The 22,178-nt window shown below is 42.0% G+C and overlaps 1 long non-coding RNA gene across 2 annotated transcripts in view; it reads left to right on the plus strand.

The window, feature by feature from the left end:
- Positions 1-20,674, plus strand: part of LOC115480670 — a 37,482-nt gene extending 16,808 nt beyond the window's left edge. For both annotated transcript variants that reach the window (XR_003943852.1, XR_003943851.1), the window contains one exon: positions 20,080-20,674. This is a non-coding gene — a long non-coding RNA (uncharacterized LOC115480670). The remainder of the gene's footprint in view (positions 1-20,079) is intronic.
- Positions 20,675-22,178: the final 1,504 nt, after the last annotated feature.

Consider the following 22,178-nt stretch of genomic DNA (forward strand, 5'->3'; position numbering starts at 1 on the left):
ATTATCTTTTATTATCTTTGTTGCCATAGAGATTTATGATTAATTTTTTTACTATGACGTTGTTTAATGATATACTGAATTGTAGCCTACCTATGTTATTGTGTAAGCCACATTGAGCCTGCAACTAGTGGGAAAATGTGGGGTATAAATGTGTTAAATAAATAAATAGAACTTTGCCTGCTTTCTATTTCCTGTTAGACCATAAATGTATGTGCTGATGCATACTTAAACTGAGCAAATATCATGAAAAGTCACATAACAGCTACAGCTATGGTGTCAGGAGCTTAATGATAAACATTTTAGGTTGCCATAGCGATATGTGGAATCATTACAGAATGTTGCTAGCTACCCATTCAAATTCATTGTCTATTAAACTTTCACAGAAATCTAATTAGTTAGTCTGTGGTCCAGGATGTTGAATCCTAGTCACTTCCCTGCTTACCCTGAGCTCCTGCCCAGAAAAAAGTGATATTTCTCAAGCCTTTTACTAGCTTACCTGTTCTTTAGAAACACATCCAGTAATTCAAGCTGTAAAGTGCTTATTCTTAGAGGAACTTTTCTTTTTAATCCTGTAGAGAAAATATTTAATTTGAAGGCTGTTGTGAGGTAACACTATATTTAAAAAGTACAGAAAATGGCTATATTATTAATTAAATCTATTTGTGACTTTCAGTGTATTACTAGTGTAAGAAGAAGCAAAGCATAGGAAATGGCATGCCATTACCAAGAAAACAGGAAAGTAAGGGCCCTGTTTACTAAGGAACCCTAGCATTTTTAGCGCACATTAATGGTAGCGCGTGCTAAAAATGTTAGCGTGCCTACAGCGCAGCATATTAAATAGGGCCCTAAAATGTACATTGTAGTTAAGATGTTATGGGACAATTTATCAAACTGTCCACATTGCTGCCATTAGCTTATTGTACTCAGTCTTTTCAATAATTTACAAGTACATGCATATAATAGGGCTCATTTTCAAAGCACTTAGGGGGAGATGCACTAAAAAAATCATTAAAGCCCTTCCCTTACCGATTCCCTTAGCGAATCGGTAAGGAACAGGCATGCATCAAGGAAAAAGAATGCAAATGAGCTGTTTGTTGTAGCTCACTTACATTCTCTATTTCTCTATTCCATCGGTAAACAGTCAGCCGGTCGAGCATGCGCAGAGCAGCCAAGCGTTAGATATTAGCTACCAAACTCTAGACTGCTACTACTACTACTGCTATTTAGCATTTCTATAGCAGTACCTAGAAGTACCCAGAGCTGTACCCAAGCACTGAAGAAAGTCCTTGCTAGACAGAGCTTACAGTCTTTCCAAAAACAAATCAGGACAAATATGAAATTATGGAGTTTGATTTATTATGGGTAAAGGGGTTAAGAGGTTGCTTATTTATTTATTTAAAGATTTCTGCTCAATCTGAACATTCTTGTCAGGTTACAATTATAAAGTACATATTCAAAATAAAAAAGACATATTAGTCCATACAACACAAAAGTATCAATTCAGTTAAAAGCAGCCTCAAAAAGGTGAACTTTTAGCCTGGTTTTGAATAGGGGAGAGCATGATTTACATGCTCAGTAAGTCTAGTCCTGGCATATGATGCAGCAAGATGGAATAAATGGAGTTGGAATTGGCAGTGGAGGAGAAGAGTTCAGATAACAGTGACATACCTGAATAATTCATTATAACTTTCCCACTTTAGCCAATGTCTACTTTCTGGCAGATTCTGATGATATCTGCAAAAATAGCCCTTCTCTAATATTGGCTTTAGAAAATGTTGAATAAAATTAGCCTGAGGTCCAGTCCCAGTAGCACACCACTGGTAACCAATAATCTAAACAGAATGCATGATTTTCCAATATATTGTGGATCTCATTTCATTATTTACATGCAATTGAATCTTCTATCCTTCATATACCTGCAAACTTCAACGTGGGTAACAATAAGATAACTAGAGCTTACTCTAGGAATTAACATTGCATATCTAATGTTAATTCCTAGAGCTCTAATAAAACATGTATTTAATCTAAGTGAGGAAGGCAGAGAATTCCAGCCCAAAGCAGCCTAATACAAGACAGACAACTTGAGCAATTTACAAGAAGTGGAAAGGTATTTTCGATTAAAGTCCAATTTAGGACATTTTAAAACATCCAAAAATCAAGTGGCAAATATAGCGATTTTCGAACCAGAAAACATCTTTTTATTTCGAATATCATTGTTTTCTAGATGGTTTTGTCTCAGTGCAACTATCTTTTGGTACCATTTTTGGAAAAAAATGTTTTGGAAAAAATAAGCCATTAGGATGTCTGGGGGCCGGGATTTTTAGTAGACTGGCCACACAGACATCCCAGCAGATCAATGGGGCAGCCTAGGGGACGCACTGCAGTGGACTTTACACAAAAGATCCCAGGTACACCACTCATCATTACCCCCTTATATGGTATGGTGAGCCCACAAAAAACCTACTGTTTGGGATTGAAGTCCCTATTTCTACTATGGGACCTACTCAGGGGCTGCTGGGAATTGTAGTCTTTTCCTTTTCTCCAACCCCCCCCAGGGGAAAAGACTCCTTCCTTTCTCTACCCTCCTCGTTCCTCCATGTTCCTTTATTCTCCCTCTCACCCTCATATTCCTCACAATATTAGCATTTAGCCAGCATTAGGCTATTTAACTAACTTGAATCCTGACATTTCACCCACTGTCTGAAATTAGTGTTGGTTTCAATTAGTTTTCACTGTGTCATCTCTCCATTTCATTGTCACTGCTACTGTTGTCTTCATCTGAAAACATCCGATAATTTTCAGCTTCATTCATCACTGCTATCAGCAGAATCACTGATATCAGAATTGCTACTTGAGCTTTCTTTAGTAACTGGACAAGTTAGTCAAAATTCCATAAGCCATTATTAAGATAGATTTACGAAAATCCACTGCTTATTCCTAGGTATACAGCATAAAATCTGTTTTACTGTTTTGGGATCTTGCCAGATACTTGTGATCTGGATTGGCCACTGTTGGAAACAGTGATGCTGAGCTTGATGGACCATCAGTCTGTCCCAGTGTGGCGATGCTTATTATGTTATGTTCACTGCTTCAGCAACTGAAAAACATGTTCTTTTTCTTCTTGCCATTATGAAGGACAACTCTGTTTACAACTTATTACTACCTCTGGTAAATTATGGGTTGTGGGTGCATTTGTCTGTCTGATTGATCTGATAATGAAATGACCCACTGCAGTAGACACAACAAGTCTGCCGCTTGCATACTGTTCAGATGGGACATACAGTCAGAATGGGAAAATCTAAATGTCCCACTGTGTGGAAGTCAAGTTGAAAATGCAATTTCAGTTTACTTATGCAAGAGCTATACCCCAATATCTGTTGCAATAGACCTAATAGCATACACTACAATAAACCTTATTATTTATATTACTTATTTTTCAGCACAAGCTGATTTAGAGTTGGATTTGGCTCATTACATGCATATAAAGATAAAGTACATCTGATTTTTCCATGTAGTCCTAGATGTAATACAGTTACGTGGTCATATTGCATGATATAAATTCTCAAATGCGTTCTTAACTGTTGTCAGACTAGAACCTCGCTCTTTTTGAAAACAAGTACTTTTTCTTGATTGTTCAGTCCTGAAGGCCTGTTTGTGATTTTTTTTTTGTGTTGTCTTTGCTTATGTACTTCCTGACCGTCTCTTTTGCTACCTTACAAAGTTAAATGAAACATCTCTCTGTGATTTGAATGCATAATTACTATTTATTTGGCACTTTTACATATTTAAAGTAAGCAAGCAGTGACCGTGGCAGGTGCAAAACTTTGGACACCCTTTCAGTCATAATCAAGTCTGGAAACTATGAAGGCAACACCAAAACCTTCATCTTTCTTGTAAGTACTTCTTGGTTGATTTTGAGATATGTTTTGGATCATGATCCTCCTGAACTATCCAACCTCTTGTCATCATCAATTTCTAAATAGACTCTAGGATCTTAGCTTCTAGGGTATGTTAACATTTAGTTAAATTTATTTTTCTTTCATCCAACACAATATTTCCTTTGTTACTGGCTGCCACACAATCCCAAAGCCACTCTTGCGCTTAACAGTTGGCAAAGAGATATTTTACTCAAATGCTTCACTGTTTGTTTTTTCTTTAAATGTGTGTATTGCATGCTCATAGCCAAACAGTACAATTTGCATTTCATTAGCCAAAGCACTTAACCTTGATGAGCCTGAAAATGTTTTTCTTTTCCATACTTCACACCAGTAATCTTAAATGCAAGACCCAGGAGCCAATAATAGCTGCCACAAACCCCATTGTTGCCCCAACATACACATACACTTTTTTTTGAGCTATTGGGAAGAGCAAAGTGCGACCACTGTATAGCAGCAGAGTAAAGATATAGAAGTAGGGCATGTGCTTCTGCAGTCCTCTTCTTCACAGAGCTGGCTCAAGCATCAAAATAATGTAGTGGCGGGCAATGGATTTCATGTGGCTTTTGCCCTTCTTCCAAGATTCTTTCAGAGTAGGAAGAAGTGCTAAAATGATGGCTTTGGGTGGCTGTGGGCTACCCATCTTCAGCAGTGCCCTCTGTCCTTTGCTGCTGCTGCCATTTTTGCATGTGTACTAGTTCTTCTAACAGGATGCAGGGAAGGGGGGAGACATTTGACCCTGTAGGACCAGCTGCTGCAGCTGAGACCAGGAAGGGAGCAGGTCCAGAGGACCTGTGAGAAACATCAGGAGCTACCACTGCTAGCAGGAAGTGGAAAAATTATTTAATTAGCCTGCTAGGAGGACTAAATACCAGGAGTCTAAGGGAGAGAGCAAATAAATAGTAATTATGCATTAAAATTCACAGAAAGATTTCATCTTTAACTTTGTATCATGTAAAGGTTGTGTTCACTTAGAGATTCAGTGAAACATAGAGTTTGACCTGGGGTGTCTGTATTTGTGCACAACTGTATCAAGATTAGTATAACTTCTGGCTGCTTATTTTCCAATCCTAGCCCTAGTCCTTTTCCTCTACGTTTCCTCCTTTGTTAATTTCTGATTATTTTGTGTTTGTATGTATTTTCATTGATTGGAACTTTTTTTTTATGGAGTAGATGGGCTTGGATTAGTTATCATCTTTTTTGGTGGTTGTTGTAAACCACCTTGGTATGTATAATGAAAGGTGGTATGTCAAATCAGTGAACTAAAAGCCCAATTTTTCATGGGCTCTCCAGGTAGGGCATCCAAGCCTGAACATTTACAATTAGCACAATATTCTACAAAAGAGCATGAGGAAATTGGGTATACAAGGGAAATTTCTGTAATAGGTCACCTACAAGACGTGTTCCTTTATAAAATAGGCATCTACTTTCTTTTATAGAATACTAACATAACAAGGTATTGTTGCACCTAGTTTTTAGATGTGAGCACTTCTGCCAGCCATTGAGGTGTAGTAGTTACTCATGTAACAAAGTATTCTGTAAATCAAGTGCAAAAGTGGAAGCCCTGCTAAGAAACGTCTAAGTTGGAATTTGGACGTCTTTGTAGAACATCCAAATTTGGAGGAGGGGAAAAGGTCATTTTTGAAAAAAGATGGACGTCCATCTTTCGCTTCAAAAATACCAAGGACGTCCTTGGATTTGGACGTCCTTAGATTTGGACATCTTTGATTTTCAAAACCAAAGACGTCCAAGTCTAAAAAATCCAAATGCAAGCCATTTGGATGTGGGAGGAGCCAGCATTTCTAGTACACTGGGTCCCCCTGATATGCCAGGACAGCAGTCGGGCACCCTAGGGGGCACTGCAGTGGACTTCATAAAATGCTCCCTTACCTTGTGTGCTGAGCCCCCCAAAACGCACTACCCCCAACTGTACACCACTACCATAGCCCTTACTGGTGAAGGGAGGCACCTATATGTGGGTACAGAAGGTTTCTGGTGGATTTTGGAGGGCTCGCTGTTTTCTCCACACGTAACAGGTAGGGGGGTATGGGCCTGGTTCCACCTGTCTGAAGTGCACTGCACCCACTAAAACTGCTCCAAGGACCTGCATGCGCTGTCATGGACCTGAGTATGACATCTGAGGCTGGCATGGAAGTTGGCACGTAATATTTTTAATTATGTTTTTTGAGGGCGGGAGGAGGTCAGTGACCACTGGGGGAGTAACTGGAGGTCATCCCCGATTTCCTCCAGTGGTCATCTGGTCATTTCGGGCACCTCTTTGTGCCTTATTCGTAATAAAAATAGGTCCGGGTGAAAACGTCCAAGTTCTAGTCTTGGACAAGACGTCCAAGTCTTAGGAACGCCCAAGTCCCACCTTCACCACGCCTCCGATACGCCCCCTTCAGATTTGGACGTCCTTGCGACAGACTTCCGCTAGAGACGTCCAAAATCAGGTTTTGATTATACCGATTTGGACGTCTCTGAGAGATGGACGTTCAAGTGCCGATTTATGTCGAAAGATGGACGGCCCATCTCTTTCGAAAATGAGCCTGTATGTAAGTTATGTGCTTTGCAGAGTAGTGCTTAGAGTACATGCTGGCATATAAAAACAGAGAAAAATGAAGGCAGATAAAGCTCATATAGCCTATCCAGTCTACCCATCCATGCCATCTACTACCCTTCCTCTATCTTAGAGGTCCTATGTACTTGTCCCAGGTTTTCTTGAATTCAGATACAGTCTTTGTCTCCATTACCTCCACCAGGACGTTGTTCCACGAATTTACCACCCTTTCTGTGAAGAAATATTTTCTTACTCCTAAGTTAGTCCCCTTTCAGCTTCATCCTATGCCCCCTCGTTCCAGAGCTACCTTTCAACTGAAAGAGATTTGCCACAGAGGTATTTATCTTCTCCTCTTCCACCTTTCTTCCAAAGTATAGATATTGAAATCTGTGTCTGTCCCCATACGCTTTATAATGAAGACCACTGATCATTTTAAAGCTGCCCTCTCGACTGACTCTTCTGGTTATATATTTTTGAGGGGGCAGTCTCCAGAATTGTACACAGAACTCAATATGACAGAGTCTTTCAGCCCCATCCTCTGGGATCTCCTGAAAACCCTGACTGGCTGGGTATGCCCTGAGGACTAGGTTGAAAGCCCCTGCTATATGAGGTCTCACCAGAGACTTAGGCACTATCACCTCTTTTTTCCCACTGGCCATTCCTCTCCCTATGCATCCAAGCATCCTTCTGGTTTTTGGCCTATATGCAAGTATTCTAAACAGTTATGCACATAACACATGTATAAATGGCACCTATTTTATAGAATTGCTCCACAGTGGGAGCACCTGTTTTACAAGGAAACACATTAAAAAAGAGCAGCATCATTTGGGACTGTGTGTTTATAAGATTTGGGGCTTCCTGTGTAAAGAGAAGATTTTGCAACCTACTTGTGTGACTGCTCGATTTACAAAATAAGGGGCTCTTTTATTGAAGCACATTAAGCTGTTAATGTGCAAATTAGGGCATGTTCACCACTCCTGCAGAAGCGTGCTATCAGCTACTACAGTGTCATGATAGTTTGCGCACGCTGTTTCGTGCATTAACTGCATATTGTGTTAGGGGACAGGAACTAGATGAATCATTGGTGAACAGTAGGCATGGACTGCATAAAACAGTGAGTGCATGGTATTTAACACGTGCTAAATTTCATCTGTGCAGTTAGTATAGCTTCACTTAGCGCCTCAGTAGGATGTGCTAATTACCACCAGGTTCTATGCATGTTAATTTGGGTCCATGCATTAATTCCAGAGGACATGTTGGGCATGCCTCCAACAATTACAGGCAGATGATCAAAGCCCCGCACTGTTCCAAACAGCGCTCTAAAAATAGCACTGGAACAGCGCGGGGCTTTACCGCATGGATGATTAAAGATAATGCATGCAAATTTAAGCAGCGCAATTATCTCTGATCATCAGGTAGAAGTGCGGGCGAATTGTGCCAAGCATGCGCTCAGCACAATCCTCCCGCACTTGTTTGACAGGTCTGGGCTGTCAAAAGCCCAAACCTGTCAAACACCCTGCCCCGTCGGTCAAACACCCTACCCCGAGGCCCGAGCAACGGGGGCTGGAGGTCCGGTGGACCTCCGGTCACCCCCCCCCCCCCCCCCGTCGATCCCTCCCAAACCCCCAGAAAATGTCCATTGGCCACCAGCCAAACCCTCTACCACCCTCCCACCCAGCGACGGGGGGGGGGGGGGCTGGAGATCCGGCGGCCCACCCCAACCCCCCCCCCCCTCCAGGGTTGGCTACCGAATTCCCTGGTGGTCCAGCAGTAGTCGTAAAAGAGACCCCCCCTCCCGGCCCCCCTACCTTAGTTAGAGGTGGAAGGTAGCCTGCCTCCCTCCTTTTCCGTGGGTGACGCCACCGCAAAATGGGGGCGCCCAACTCCTCCTAGTGCATCCCAGTGCCATTTTGCGGCGGCGTCACCCATGGAAGAGGAGGGAGGCAGGCTACCTCCCTCCTCCAACTAAGGTAGGGGGGCCGGGAGAGGGAGTCTCTTTTACTACTACTGCTGGACCACCAGGGAATTCGGTAGCCAACGCTGGAAGGGGGGGAATCGGGGTGGGCTGGAGGTCCGCCAGACCTCCAGCCACCCCCCCCCCCCCCCGGTCGCTCGCTGGGTGGGGAGGGTGGGGGAGGATTTGGCCGGTGGCCAATGGACATTTTCTTGGGGTGTGGGGGGCTGGAGACCCACTGGATCCCCAGCCCTCCCTGAACCTGGGGGGGTGGGATCGTCGGGGGGACCTGAGGTCCACCGGACCTCCGGCCCCCTGTTGGCATTTGCCTTGGGGGGAAACAGGGGCCTGCCAGCATGCAACTGCATGCTAGACAGGGCTCACCATTCCTCCCCAATGATAGGAATACCTAATGCCATGTTTAGCATGCATTTGCATGCTACTTGCTCTACGAGCCCTCGAGGTGTTGTTTCACGCGCTCGAGGGCTCTGACCATGCGACCAGAATTGAACACAATATTCAAGGTGTGGTTGCAACATGGACCGATACAATGGCATTATAATATCCTCACTTTTGTTTTCCATTCCTTTCCTACTAATACCTAACATTCTATTTGCTTTCTTAACTGCCGCAGCACACTAAGCAGATGATTTCAACGTATCATCAACAATGACACCGAGATCCCTTTCTTGGTTGGTGACTCCTAATGTTGAACCTTGCATTACGTAGGTATAGTGCGGGTTCCTCTTTCCCACATGCATCACTTTGCACTTCCTCACATTAAAAGTCATCTGCCATTTACACGCCCAGTCGCCCAGTTTCATAAGGTCCTCTTGTAATTTTTCACAATCCTCTCACAATTTAACCACTTTGAATAACTTTGTGTCATCAGCAAATTTAATTACCTCACTAGTTACTCCCATCTTTAGATCATTTATAAATATGTTAAAAAGCAGCAGTCCCAGCACAGACCCCTAAGAAACCCCACTATCTACCCTTCTCCATTGAGAATACCGACCATTTAACCCTACTCTGTTTTCTATCCTTTAACCAGTTTTTAATCCACAATAGGACACTACCTCCTATCCCGTGACTCTCCAATTTCTTCTGGAGCCTTTCACGAGGTACTTTGTCAAATGCCTTTTGAAAATCCAGATACCCAATATCAACTGGCTCACCTTTATCCACATGTTTGTTCACCCCTTCAAAGAAATTTAATAGGCAAGATTTCCCTTCACTAAATCCATGTTGGCTTTGTCTCATTAATCCATTCTTTTGAATCTGCTCTGAAATTTTGTTTTTTATAATAGTCTCTACCATTTTGCCGGGCACCAACTTCAGGCTCACCGGTCTATAATTTCCCAGATCCCTTTTGCAACCTTTTTTAAGTATCGGCGTTACAAGGGCTACCCTCCAATCTTCCGGTACCATGCTCAATTTTAAAGATAAATTACATATTACTAACAATAGTTCTGCCAGTTCATTTTTCAGTTCTGTCAGTACTCTGGGATGAATACCATCTGATCCAGGAGATTTGCTACTCTTCAGTTTGTCAAATTGCCAAATTACATCCTCTGGGTTTATAGAGATGTCATTCAGTTTCTCCGACTCGTCAGCTTTGAATACCATTTCTGGCACTGGAATCTCTCCCAAATCTTCCTCGGTGAAGACCGAATCAAAGAATTCATATAATCTCTCCGCTATGGCTTTGTCTTCCCTGATTGCCCCTTTTACCCTTCGGTCATTTAGCGGTCCAACCAATTCTTTTGCCAGCTTCTTGCTTTTAATATACCTAAAAAAAATTTTACTATCTGTTTTTGCCTCCAACGCAATCTTTTTTTTCAAAGGTTCTCTTTTCCTTCTTTATCAGTGCTTTGTATTTGACTTCACATTCCTTATGCTGTTTCTTATTATTTTCAGTTGGTTCCTTCTTCCATTTTCTGAAGGATTTTCTTTTTGCTCTAATAGCTTCCCTCACCTCACTTTTTAACCATGCCGGCTGTCGTTTGATGTTCCTACCTTCTTTTTTTAATGCACGGAATATATTTGGCCAGGGCTTCCAGGATGGTATTTTTGAACAGCATCCATGCCTGATGTAAATTTTTGACTCTCGCAACCAAACCTCTAAGTTTTGTTTTGTTTTTTTACTGTTCTTATTTTATCATAGTCTCCTTTTTGAAAGTTAAATACTAACGTATTGGATTTCCTGTGTATACTTACTCCAAAGCTAATATCAAATCTGATCATATTATGATCACTGTTATCAAGCGGCTCCATCACCGTTACGTCCCGCACCAGATCATGCAATCACCTAAGGACTGGGTCTAGAATTTGTCCTTCTCTTGTCGGCTCCTGTACCAGCTGCTCCATAAATCAATCCTTGATTTCGTCAAGGAATTTTACCTCCCTAGCATGCCCTGATGTTACATTTACCCAGTCAGTATCAGGGTAATTGAAATCACCCATTATTATCATGTTGCCCAGTTTGTTAGCCTCCCTAATTTCCAATAACATTTCTACATCCATCTGTTCATCCTGGCCAGGTGGACTGCTATCACTATCCTTTTCCCCTTTACACATGGAATTTCAATCCACAGGGATTCCAAGATGTGTTTTGTTTCCTGAAGAATTTTCAATCTATTTGATTCAAGGCCCTCCTTAACATACAATGCTACTCCTCCACCAATTTGATCCACCCTATCACTACGATATAATTTGTACCCCAGTATGACAGTGTCCCACTGGTTATCCTCCTTCCAGCAGGTCTCAGAGATTCCTATTCTATCTAATTTTTCATTTAGTGCAACATATTCTAACTTTCCCATCTTATTTCTTAGGCTTCTGGCATTCACATATAGACATTTCAAGCTATGTTTGTTGTTCCTATTTACATCATGCTCAGTACTTGACGGTATTAAATTACAATCTTTTGTCTGATTTTTATTTAAGGACACTTGATCTATTACAGTCTCTTTTGCAACTTCACTATCTGTATACCCTATCTTCCCTGTTTTGGTGATATCTTCAAAAGATACCTTATTCCGAACCACGCGCTTTTGAGCGACTGTCGTCCTTCCCCCAGTCTCTAGTTTAAAAGCTGCTCTATCTCCTTTTTAAACGCTGATGCCAGCAGCCTGGTCCCACCCTGGTTAAGATGGAGCCCATTCTTTCGGAATAGGCTCCCCCTTCCCCAGAATGTTGCCCAGTCCCTAACAAATCTAAAACTCTCCTTTCACCATCGTCTCATCCACGCATTGAGACTCCGGAGCTCTGCCTTTCTCTTGGGCCCTGCGTGTGGAACAGATAGCACTTCAGAAAATGCTACCCTAGAGTTTCTGGATTTGAGCTTTCTACCTAAGAGCCTAAATTTGGCTTCCAGAACCTGCCTCCCACATTTTCCTATGTCATTGGTACCCACATGTACCAAGACAGCTGGCTCCTCCCCAGCACTATCTAAAATCCTATCTAGGTGATGTGTGAACCTTGTGGTTCTGGTGTACCTTTTTCTAAGGATAGCTTAATTCAAAACTTCCTCTCTGTGTGCGTGAGGTCTGCCATCTGTTGTTCCTTTATCTTGGTTTTATTGCAAAATTATATGCACACAGCCTAAAAATAGCCTGGCACTTGTCACAGCTAGGGGGTACCCCGGTGTCCGTTTCCAGGTTCACACCTCTACCTAGGTGCCAGTTCCCCATTCTGGAGTCAGCACTATCCAGAGGAAACACTGTCTACCTGTTGTCACAGATTTTTCCCCTCTTTATCATGAGGGGAAATTTACCTAGAAATTTATTTTCCACCCAGTAAAAGTCCACACCCTAGATTTTATACATGCCACATTTTATTTAATTTAACGAACAACAAAATGTCCTCCTTTTAACAGAGAGGGATGACTACAGTCCACAAAATCTCTATCTTTATCTTAAACAACTAACGTGTTCCCTTCTTAGAGATTCTGTTAAAGCTCCACAGGATTAAAGTCCCCTGTAATGCCTACATGTAATAGGAATATTACATGTAGGCATTACAGGGGACTTTAATTCCTGCACTGTAGAGAGCTTAGACCATCTACCATAAATTCCCAAACCACAAATGAGATAACCTTAGAATCGCAGTAAAGTGTACAAGTCCCCCCATCAGTAATCTTTCATCTTTGTTTCAGTTTCGATATGGAGGTGGTAACTTCTTCATGCCCAAGTAACCTTCCACACAGATTTTATTTTTTTAAACAAGAGAGTTCAAACTTCTTCTAAGGAAAAGAAAACTCTGTGAGGTACTCTTCCCTTTAACCTTTACCTCTGCTTAATAGCAAACTTCTAAAGGGCACCTTTTAAACCTTTCAAGCTCCTTAGCCTTGTGGTTCTGGTGTACCTTCTTCTAAGGGTAGCTTAATTGAAAACTTCCTCTCTGTGTGCAAGCAGAGCACATCTTAAGAATATTCACCTCCCAGGTTTGTACTTTTTCTTTTCAGCTGCCTTTACTCTGTATGCCTCCTGTCAGGGCTGTCCAGAAACAAAGCTGGGCCCACTGCTGTACCCCCCCCCCCCCCCCCCCACACACACACACACACACCAAACCCCTTGCCCATTTTGTGGGTCTTCTCAGAGCTCAGCTCTTTCACCCATTTGTGTTCAGTATGTACTTGAAACCACTTAGTTCTATCATCAGATAGCATAATATTAATTATCACACTTGCTGATGATCTTCTGTAGGCAAGCACAAGTCAGATGGTTACTTCCGGCTATCTTAAATGGGTAAGGCTTTCTTGCAAATGGGTGTTTAGTTAGATTAATTTTTGTCCCTGGATGCTCAGATTGCTGCAGCTGTTAAAAAAAAACAAACAGCTCTGCTTGCCTGGAGTAATGGAATGGAAGGAAGCAGCAATCGAGAGAGACTGCTCTGCCACAGGTCGGTCTTCCTGCCACATCCTGCCTCCTGTGAAGTAACTTCTTATTTTCGCATAGGTTGGATGCGGCAGGAAGAAGGACCAGTGGCTGGAACAGCAGTCCCTCTCCATCGCTCACACTATGACTCCAAGCAAGTAGAGGGGGGGGGGGGGGGACGGGCCTGGGAAAATCTTGCCTCACCTGCCTCCCCCTCTCAGCAGCCCTGCCTTCTGTGCATTTGTCTAGAGATAGCTTTGTCCCTAGCCCTCTTTCCTCCATGCAAACAGAACATCTCTTAAAGAAGCCTTTCCTGTCTTCTTGTAGGTAAGAATAGGGGATGGGATTTGATATACTGCTTTCTGTGGTTGCAATCAGTGGCGTAGCTAGCAGGGGGGAGTGCATGGCCCCTCCCTCCCCCCCCCCCCCCCCCCCCACCACACACTTTTGGCAAAGGCCCCCTCCACAACTGCAGTAGATATCGAATGGCTGGTGGGGATAGCCAATTCCAACCAGTGGGTAAGATCCACTGCCCTAGCAGGAAGAAGCCAGCAGCCTAATTTCCAGCTACTGATGTCTGCATTCTTTGCACATTCTCAGTTCATGCACAAACAGAGCACGCTCAAAGAGTGCAGAAATTGGTGACTGGAAAAGAGGCCGCTGATGACTTCCTGCTTGAGCAGTTCAGACAGTGGATCTTGTCCTCTGGAGGGGATTGGGCATCCCTGCCAGCAAAGGCAAGATTAACGTTGAGGTGGTGTTGTGGGATTATATACAGGTACTTATTTTGAACCTGGGACATTGGAGGATTAAGTGACTTGCCAGAGTCACAAAGGGCTGCAGTGGCAATTCAACCCAGTTTCCCGGGTTCTCAGACCGCTGTGCTAACCACTTGGTTACTCCTCCACTCGGCATATGTCTCTTGGGGCAAGCTTCTTTTCAATTTTCCCCTTTCTTTTGTAGTCTGCTCTTTGTCCTGAGGCTCCTACTTCTGTGGGTGCCTGGAACTTCCTAATATAGGGCTAGCCTTTTGCAGAGATTTAGCTATTCCCTCTTCTACAGCTAGAAGAAAGCTGAGGAGTATAATTCAGATCAGTAGCAGACCTGAAGTTTGGGTGGGCACAGAGTTAACTTGGGTTGACAGTAAGCATCTCTGCCTCTCCTTCCTACCCTGTCCCCTTCCCCCATTGGCCCAGCATCTCTCCATTCCTCCTCCCCACTGGCACAGGTCCAGCATCTTTAGCTCTTCTTCACCCCCACCCTGACATTGCTCCGGTATCTTTTTCCCTCTCCTCACCACACAAGTTTGACATCTCTTTCCTCTAATGCAGGTGCAATATCTCCACCCTTGCATTTCCAACTTGCATGTTTTTCACCAGCAGCAATGAATCCAGACTGCCTCTCACCAGCCCTGATGCTTCCCCTCTACTGTGACCTGCCTATGAAGCAACAGGAAGTTACATCAGAGAAAACAGGTCTTGGCAGAAGGAAGGGGCTTCCTTGCTGGCCAGAGGCAGTCTGGTTTAATCGCTGCCAAAGAAAAACATATACGTTTGAAGGGCAAGGGAGAGATATTGGACCCACGGGAGGAGGGGGGATAAAGAAAGGCTGGACCCATGTTGGGGGACGGGGGAAGAGAACAGGGAGAACGAGAGATGTTTGACCTGGGTGTGGGAAGGGAGAAGCACCTAAGGAAAAAAAGCAGCACCGAATTGGCTGACAGACTGGGTGGGCCTGTCCCCATCCAGGCCCACCTGTAGCTACGACCCTGATTTAGAGCATGGGTTTTTTTTGTTATTTTTGGTTTTTTTTTAGTATTTATAATATTGTCATAGTACAACTCCAATCCTCAAGGGCCACTTTCCAGGATGCCTGCAATGAATATTTATGTACGTACTGCTTTGGTTGTATACAAATATTCTCAGGCATATTCGGCATAGATATCTGAAAAGCAGACCTGTTTTTGACTCTTGAGGGTTGGAATTGTTTTCCACCCTTGGTATAGCACCTAGTGAGTCAGTGACATTAAATTCATAGCTCTGATTTGGTTCCTGTAAAATTCAGCATTACTGGTATGACTATGGTTCTTTTCTCTAGATGTTCCTATTACTTATGAAAATTAAAAATGACTGGATAGCTTACTGCACTAGGAAAAGTGGCTGCAATTTTAGCGTAATGCTTGTTTTGTTGTTCTTTTTCTGACATTTTCTGTAAATTGGCATTCAGTTTTTCTTATGCCCTTTTCTCCAGATAAGTGAACTTTGTTTTAGGTACTATGAAAAGCTGAGTACTGCTGTATCTAGAGTAAATTCCAGTTGAGCTCCAGAACAGAATTTTAAAAAGAAAATAAGTTACCACTATATCCAGAGCAGCCAACATGTAGAATGTGCAAGTGGTATAAAAAAGAGAATAACTACTGAGAACAGCCAAGATGCTTAATTAAGCATGCAGTTAATTTAAGTGAAAGTGTTTGAAGCATATCGCATGCCAAAATGCTATCAGAAGAAAATGCCAGAGTGGAGGAGTAGTAGAATGGCTGGAACAGCTGGCTGAAAAACTGGGAAGAGCAGTTCAAATCCTACTGCTTCTCCTTGTGATCTTGAGCAAGTCATTCAAACCTACATTGCCGGAAGTACATATTTAAATTGTAAGCCCCCCCCCCCCCCCCCCCCCCCCCGGGGACACAAAGCTCGGCCTCAGCTGCAACTGAAAAAGGCATGAGAGAAATCCAGATCCCTGGGAACAGCCTCCTTCTATCTGTTGTTACTGTTTCCCTGGCTCAATAAAGATATTTTCCACAAAAAAAAAAAAAATCCCTTCCTCTTAAAAAGTGAGAAGCTTGTGTAACACTTTAAATTGCCTTTCAGAAACCTGAGGGGCCTGTCTAATAAGGGCCCAATATTCCAATGACTCTATTTATGTGGATAATGGCAGCTGTTATCCAGATAAATGGATTGGTCATTGTTATCTCTGGCTATCATGAATATCCTTAGACAAGGGCTTCTCAACCCCATCCTTGGGACACACACAGCCAATCAGGTTTTTAGGATATCCACAACAAATATGCATGAGATAAATTTGCATGCACTACCTCCATTCTATGCAAATTTATCTCATGCAAATTCGTTCTGGGTATCTTGAAAACCTGACTGGCAGGGTGTGTCCCAAGGATTAGATTGTCTTGGTACTATCCGATTACTAGGGGCTTCTATATATGTCTCCTAATATTACTTGCTATTTCCACACCAAAATGTTGGCGCTGGAAAGACAACAGAAGCAAGATGCTGCTGAAACGGCCAAAATGACAGATCCGTGCAGAACTACACGCCCAGTTCTAGAATAGCGCCTGAAAAGGGTGTAATGATAGGAGAGACATGGATGGGTCTGGAGTGTTCCCATAAAATGCGCACAGTATTATACAATTAGGAGGGCCCACACCCAGTTTGCATGCCTGAATTTATACCTGGTTTCAGTTGGTGTAAATGCTCGCACCCAAAGTTGGGCATGGAGTCTGGCGCTACACGCTGCTCTCTAAAGAGCACCCATCCTTAGAAACCTGTAGTGGAATGACTTTTAAAGATTGTTTTTCAACTCTGCCTTGACCAACAAGTGCACTCGGGGGTCTGTATTTTTTGATTAGAAGTAATTCTGTGTAAAAAAATGATTGTGTGAAAATAAGTTGGAATGAAGAAGATAAGACACAGCTCTAATTAACTTAGTATGTGAAGGGGAGAGGTGGAGCCTGTTTCGAGTTCAGACTGGCCACCTGCACTGAGAAACGTGAACACATTCCCACAGTATGGCTTCTTTACCTAAACAGAGAAATTCTCAAGCATTCTGTAATTTTCCTTAGCTCTGAACATGCGTTCTAAGCCTAATAAAAAAGGGGGGGCCTTTTGCAGTAAAGCTGGAAGCTCATCTGTGGGTGGGTGGATGCATTGCATAGAACAATATTCCAGGTCAAACTCCGGCTTCGCTGAAAAAGGGGCTTCTCTCAGCTGATGAAAAAAGCCTAGATGATGTAAGGACCAGTGATGGATGGATGACTGGAGGAGTGGCCTAGTGGTTAGGGTGGTGGACTTTGGTCCTGGGGAACTGAGGAACTGAGTTCGATTCCCAGCACAGGCAGCTCCTTGTGACTCTGGGCAAGTCACTTAACCCTCCATTGCCTGCCGCATAGAGCCTGCCATGAGTGGGAAAGCGCGGGGTACAAATGTAACAAAAATAAATAAATAAATAAATATATTATAGTGTATTATTCTTTTCCTGGTCTAGAAACTCCTAGCATTGCTTGGATGTAGGGACCAGTGATGTAATGATTGTTTATAGGTATTGTTTCTTTTCAGTTATAATCATTGTGCATATATAAATCATTGTGTATCTTAGATTTTAGAACGTCTAATAAAAGTCTCATTTACCTAATACGAATCCAAAAGAATACATAATAATTACTGAGTAGTCTGTGTCAGTGAAGCAGGCTGTAAAACCAGGGCAGAATAGAACCCTCATAGAATATGGTTTAGCACCGATATTTTGGTGCCATATATTGAATTTAACCCTTACTGCCTGGGCAGTATGAAGGCAAAACAGGACTGAAAGCCCACCTCTTTAACATTGCTTTTGACTCGTAACCACTTGTAACCACTCGCTTCCACCTACCCTCCTCTCTTCCTTTTGTTCACATTAATTGATTTGATTTGCTTACTTTATTTATTTTTTATCTATTAGATTGTAAGCTCTTTGAGCAGGGACTGTCTTTCTTCTATGTTTGTGCAGCGCTGCTGCGTATGCCTTGTAGCGCTATAGAAATGCTAAATAGTAGTAGTAGTAGTAATGATGTTACCCAATTTGTGGCAATATTCATCTGTTATCTGATTAACTATCTGGGTAAAGTTCATACGGAAAAATTATTGTCCTACAGTTATCTACAGAGCTTTTCAGAGAGCTCTTTGAATAGATAATAGCACTCCACAATGTACATGAATATTCAGCCCCACCATTTCTATCCAACTAGCAGTGCTGATTATCCGTGAATAATTTAAACACTGCATTTAGGGATCCTTTTACTAAGGTGTTCCGAAAAGTGATCTGCTCTGCTGTAGACACGTGTATTGGACGCATTCGGGTCCATTTTTCAGCGCACCTACAAAAAAGGCCTTTTTGGGGGGCCGAAAATGGATGTGCGGCAAAATGAAAATTGGGCCTGAGACCTTACCGCCACCCGTTCACTTGGTGGTAATTGTCAGCACGTGTACAGTGCCGGTTAGCACCGCACGCCAGAAATTTTCCGGCACATGTACTTGGCGTGTGTAAAAAAAAAAAATGAAATTACAGCCCGGGCTACGCGGTAACTGGGCAGTAGTTCTGAATTGGTTCATATTGGGTGTGCGTAGGCACCTACGCGGCTTAGTAAAAGGGCCCCTTAAAACACACTGACCACAGAGTTTAAGGGGCCCTTTTACTAAGCCATGTAGGCGCCTACACACACCCAACGCATGCCAATTTGGAACTGCTGTGTGGCCTGGGCGTTAATTTTATTTTGTTCGCACATCCAGTAGTCACGCCGGAAATTTTCCGGTGCGTGGCACTACCCGGGTGGTAATCAGCATTGTACGCATGCTGACGATTACCGCACGGTTAGCACATGAGACCTTACTGCTAAGTCAATGGGTAGCAGTAAGGTCTGAGGCCCAAAATGGACGCGCGTCAATTTTCATTTTGCCGCACATCACTTTTCAGGCAAAAAAAACCCTTTTTTTTTTTTGCAGGTGCACTGAAAAGTGAACCTGCACACATCCAATACATGTGTCTACACCAGCAAAAGCCACTTTTCAGCACACCTTAGTAAAAGGACCCCTAAATCCTATTATTTGGTTTCAGTTTCCTGTTTCCAAGTTTACTTCATTTATTGTATTTATGGTTATATTTGGTCATTTTACTGTTATGCTGTTAACAAAACTGTTAAGTTTTATGTTAAACTGTACCTGCTGTATACTGCTTTCATAAATGTGGTTAATAAATCCCAATAAAAAAAAGTAAAATGCAAGGTATTGTGGCCAAGTGGCTCCTGTGATTCTGAACTCTCTGCCTACGGACTTCAAACAAATCCAGCTTTCAGGGTAACTAAAATATGCACAGTAACAGCTGATATGCAAAACATATTCAAAAATATTTTGGGTAGCCTGAGAGGCAGGCTGGTCTAGGGGTTTCTAAGATCCGAGTCCTGTTCTTTTGTTTCTTTTACTTGAATCATATCTGAAGCTGGCTGCAAGGGCAACTGACCTGGCCCTCCCTTCTGGGTTCGATCCCACTGCAGCTCCTTGTGACTCTGGGCAAGTCACTTAACCCTCCATTGCCCCAGATACAAAATAAGTACCTATATATAATATGTAAACCGCTTTGATTGTAAATACATAAAGGCAGTATATCAAATCCTATCCGCTTTCCTTTTCTATTTATTAGTGTTTCTATTGCATTTGAATAGACAGTGTAGGTGAATTTGGTTTTAATAATTATAATTAATCACATAATTGTTGGGTTTAAGTTCCTTAAATGCAAGCCTTCTTGTGGTCCATGCACTCTCTTTGCACAGTTAGCTATATTTCTGCATTGTTTTCATGGATCTGCATAAGCCTATTGAATTTTTAATTGCCTTTTTCTATTGCCTGTAACCTGAGAACCCCTAGAGACCCAGTGGCAATTATTAGTTTCTACATGTATATAAATGTGTGTCATTTTGCTCTTTTCCAGGGACTTCCACAGCCTAATTGTGAACTGCGTAACAGCAGTATCCAGTATTCGCCAGCGTGCCTAAGCAATGATGAAATAACCACTGGAGCTTGACAATCATTTGTATATATTTTAATTTCATGTATTAAAAGCTAAGTAATCATAATAAAGTTTTCATTTTATTTTTTTACAGCTCTTGCTAACACCTTAGCACAATCTCTGATCTATAAAATCTTTGTTACATCCTGCAGCAGTTAATGAAGAGCCTCAACTTAAATTTAATTTTAAAAACAATGAACACCAAAAATGTTCTTGCACTTCTATACAGATCTGTAAGGGAACTCTAGTATGGAAGACTATCTCTTTGTGAACTGTCCATTGTGCAAACCTCTACTATGAGTACAATATGCACCAGTAAGTTGGGAAAACAAAAATGTTCCATTTGTTAATCTCTTATGAATAGGTTACTGAACAGCCTGAGGAGTATTATTACTTGTACATATAATACAAATCTGTTTTGCATTTTCGCCTGTACTTTGTTTAATACAGAGGTTGGAATCCCAGTGGGCTTTGTTATGCTGTTCATTCTGTCTCTCTTACTAGTACACTGTGATCCTAATTTAATAACTCTCATGAGGAGTTTCTCTTTCCTCTGATAATAAAAAATATCTACCACAATATGTTTTCTAGTCCTGGCTTTTCGAGATGGGATTTCATGCATTGATAATGTGTTTTTTATACAGTACCTGCAGCACAACACATTTTTCCAACTCCTACATACAAGAAATGAGAACATTGCTGATTTCAAAATCTTGAATGTTTTGTCATGCACTACACTCAAATTTAGCATGAGATGTTTCCATGTTATCACACTCTATTTTTTTCTTGCATGTACAACTGAGCTTCAAGTGCACTTAAGTCTGTGACACATTTTGTGGAGTAAAGATACACTTAGAATTTCTTCATATCCAGACCATAAAGGTTTTAAAGTAACATAACTGACCTATAATAGTTCTCTGGTTCAGTATTGTCATCGTCCTTTTTAGCTTTCATTGTTAGTGTTTGATAAGCAGTTGGGCCAATATTTAGCCACTATGGTTTCTTTAAATGACAGCTGCAGTGCTTGAAAATATTCAGACATGCTATCCAGATGGTAAGCTTTGCCAAATATCCAGATGAATATGCATGAGATCTGTTTGCATACAATGGAAGCGATACATGCAAGTCAACCTCATGGATATTCATTGTGGAAATCTTGAAAATCTGGATAATGTTGCCACTTGCCACTATGAGTGGCAACATTATCCAGATTTTTCACATAGCAGTGAGCCCAGCGATATTCAATCAGCTATCAGGATATAACTTAAGATAGTCTTTTTTTTTTTTTTTTTCGTGGTCAGGTAGTGGACGAATATCGTTGCTATCCATATAATTCCACAGATCACCCATGCTCAGGATGGGTCAATAATGATTTGAATGATATTATCTAGATAGTGCTGCTGAAAACCACTCAACTGACCAGGGGTGGACAACCATTGACCTGAAGGGCCACAACCTAGTCAGATTTTCAAGATTTCCACAATGAATATCCATGAGGTTGACATGCATGTATCGCTTCCATTAGATCTCATGCATATTCATTGTGGAAATCTTAAAAGCCTGACTTGGTTGTGGCCCTCGAGGGCCTTGGTTGCTTACCCCTGCAATAGACCCAGTCAGCAGCATTTATCTAGATAAGAAGTTCTGCAATCCAGATAAGTGCTTTTAAATATTGGGCCCCAATGTGTTTTGTCCATGAATTGAATTATCTATTTTACCTAGCACAGATATATATATATATATATATATATATATATATATATATATACCCTTTTACTAAGGTGCACCAAAAAATGGCCTGCGCTGGTGTAGGCCCGCCCATGTTTTGGACTCATGCTGGTCTATTTTTCAGTCTACCTGTAAAAACGACCTTTTTGTTTTTTAGGCTGAAAATGGACATACGGCAAAATTTAAACGAACATGTATCCATTTTTTACCTAAGACTTTACCACCATCCATTAACTTGGTGGTAAGGTCTCACGTACTAACTGGGTGGTAAGCATCAATGCGAGTACACTGCC

This window comes from Microcaecilia unicolor, chromosome 1 (assembly GCF_901765095.1).
Source record: "Microcaecilia unicolor chromosome 1, aMicUni1.1, whole genome shotgun sequence".
Lineage (NCBI taxonomy): Eukaryota > Metazoa > Chordata > Amphibia > Gymnophiona > Siphonopidae > Microcaecilia > Microcaecilia unicolor.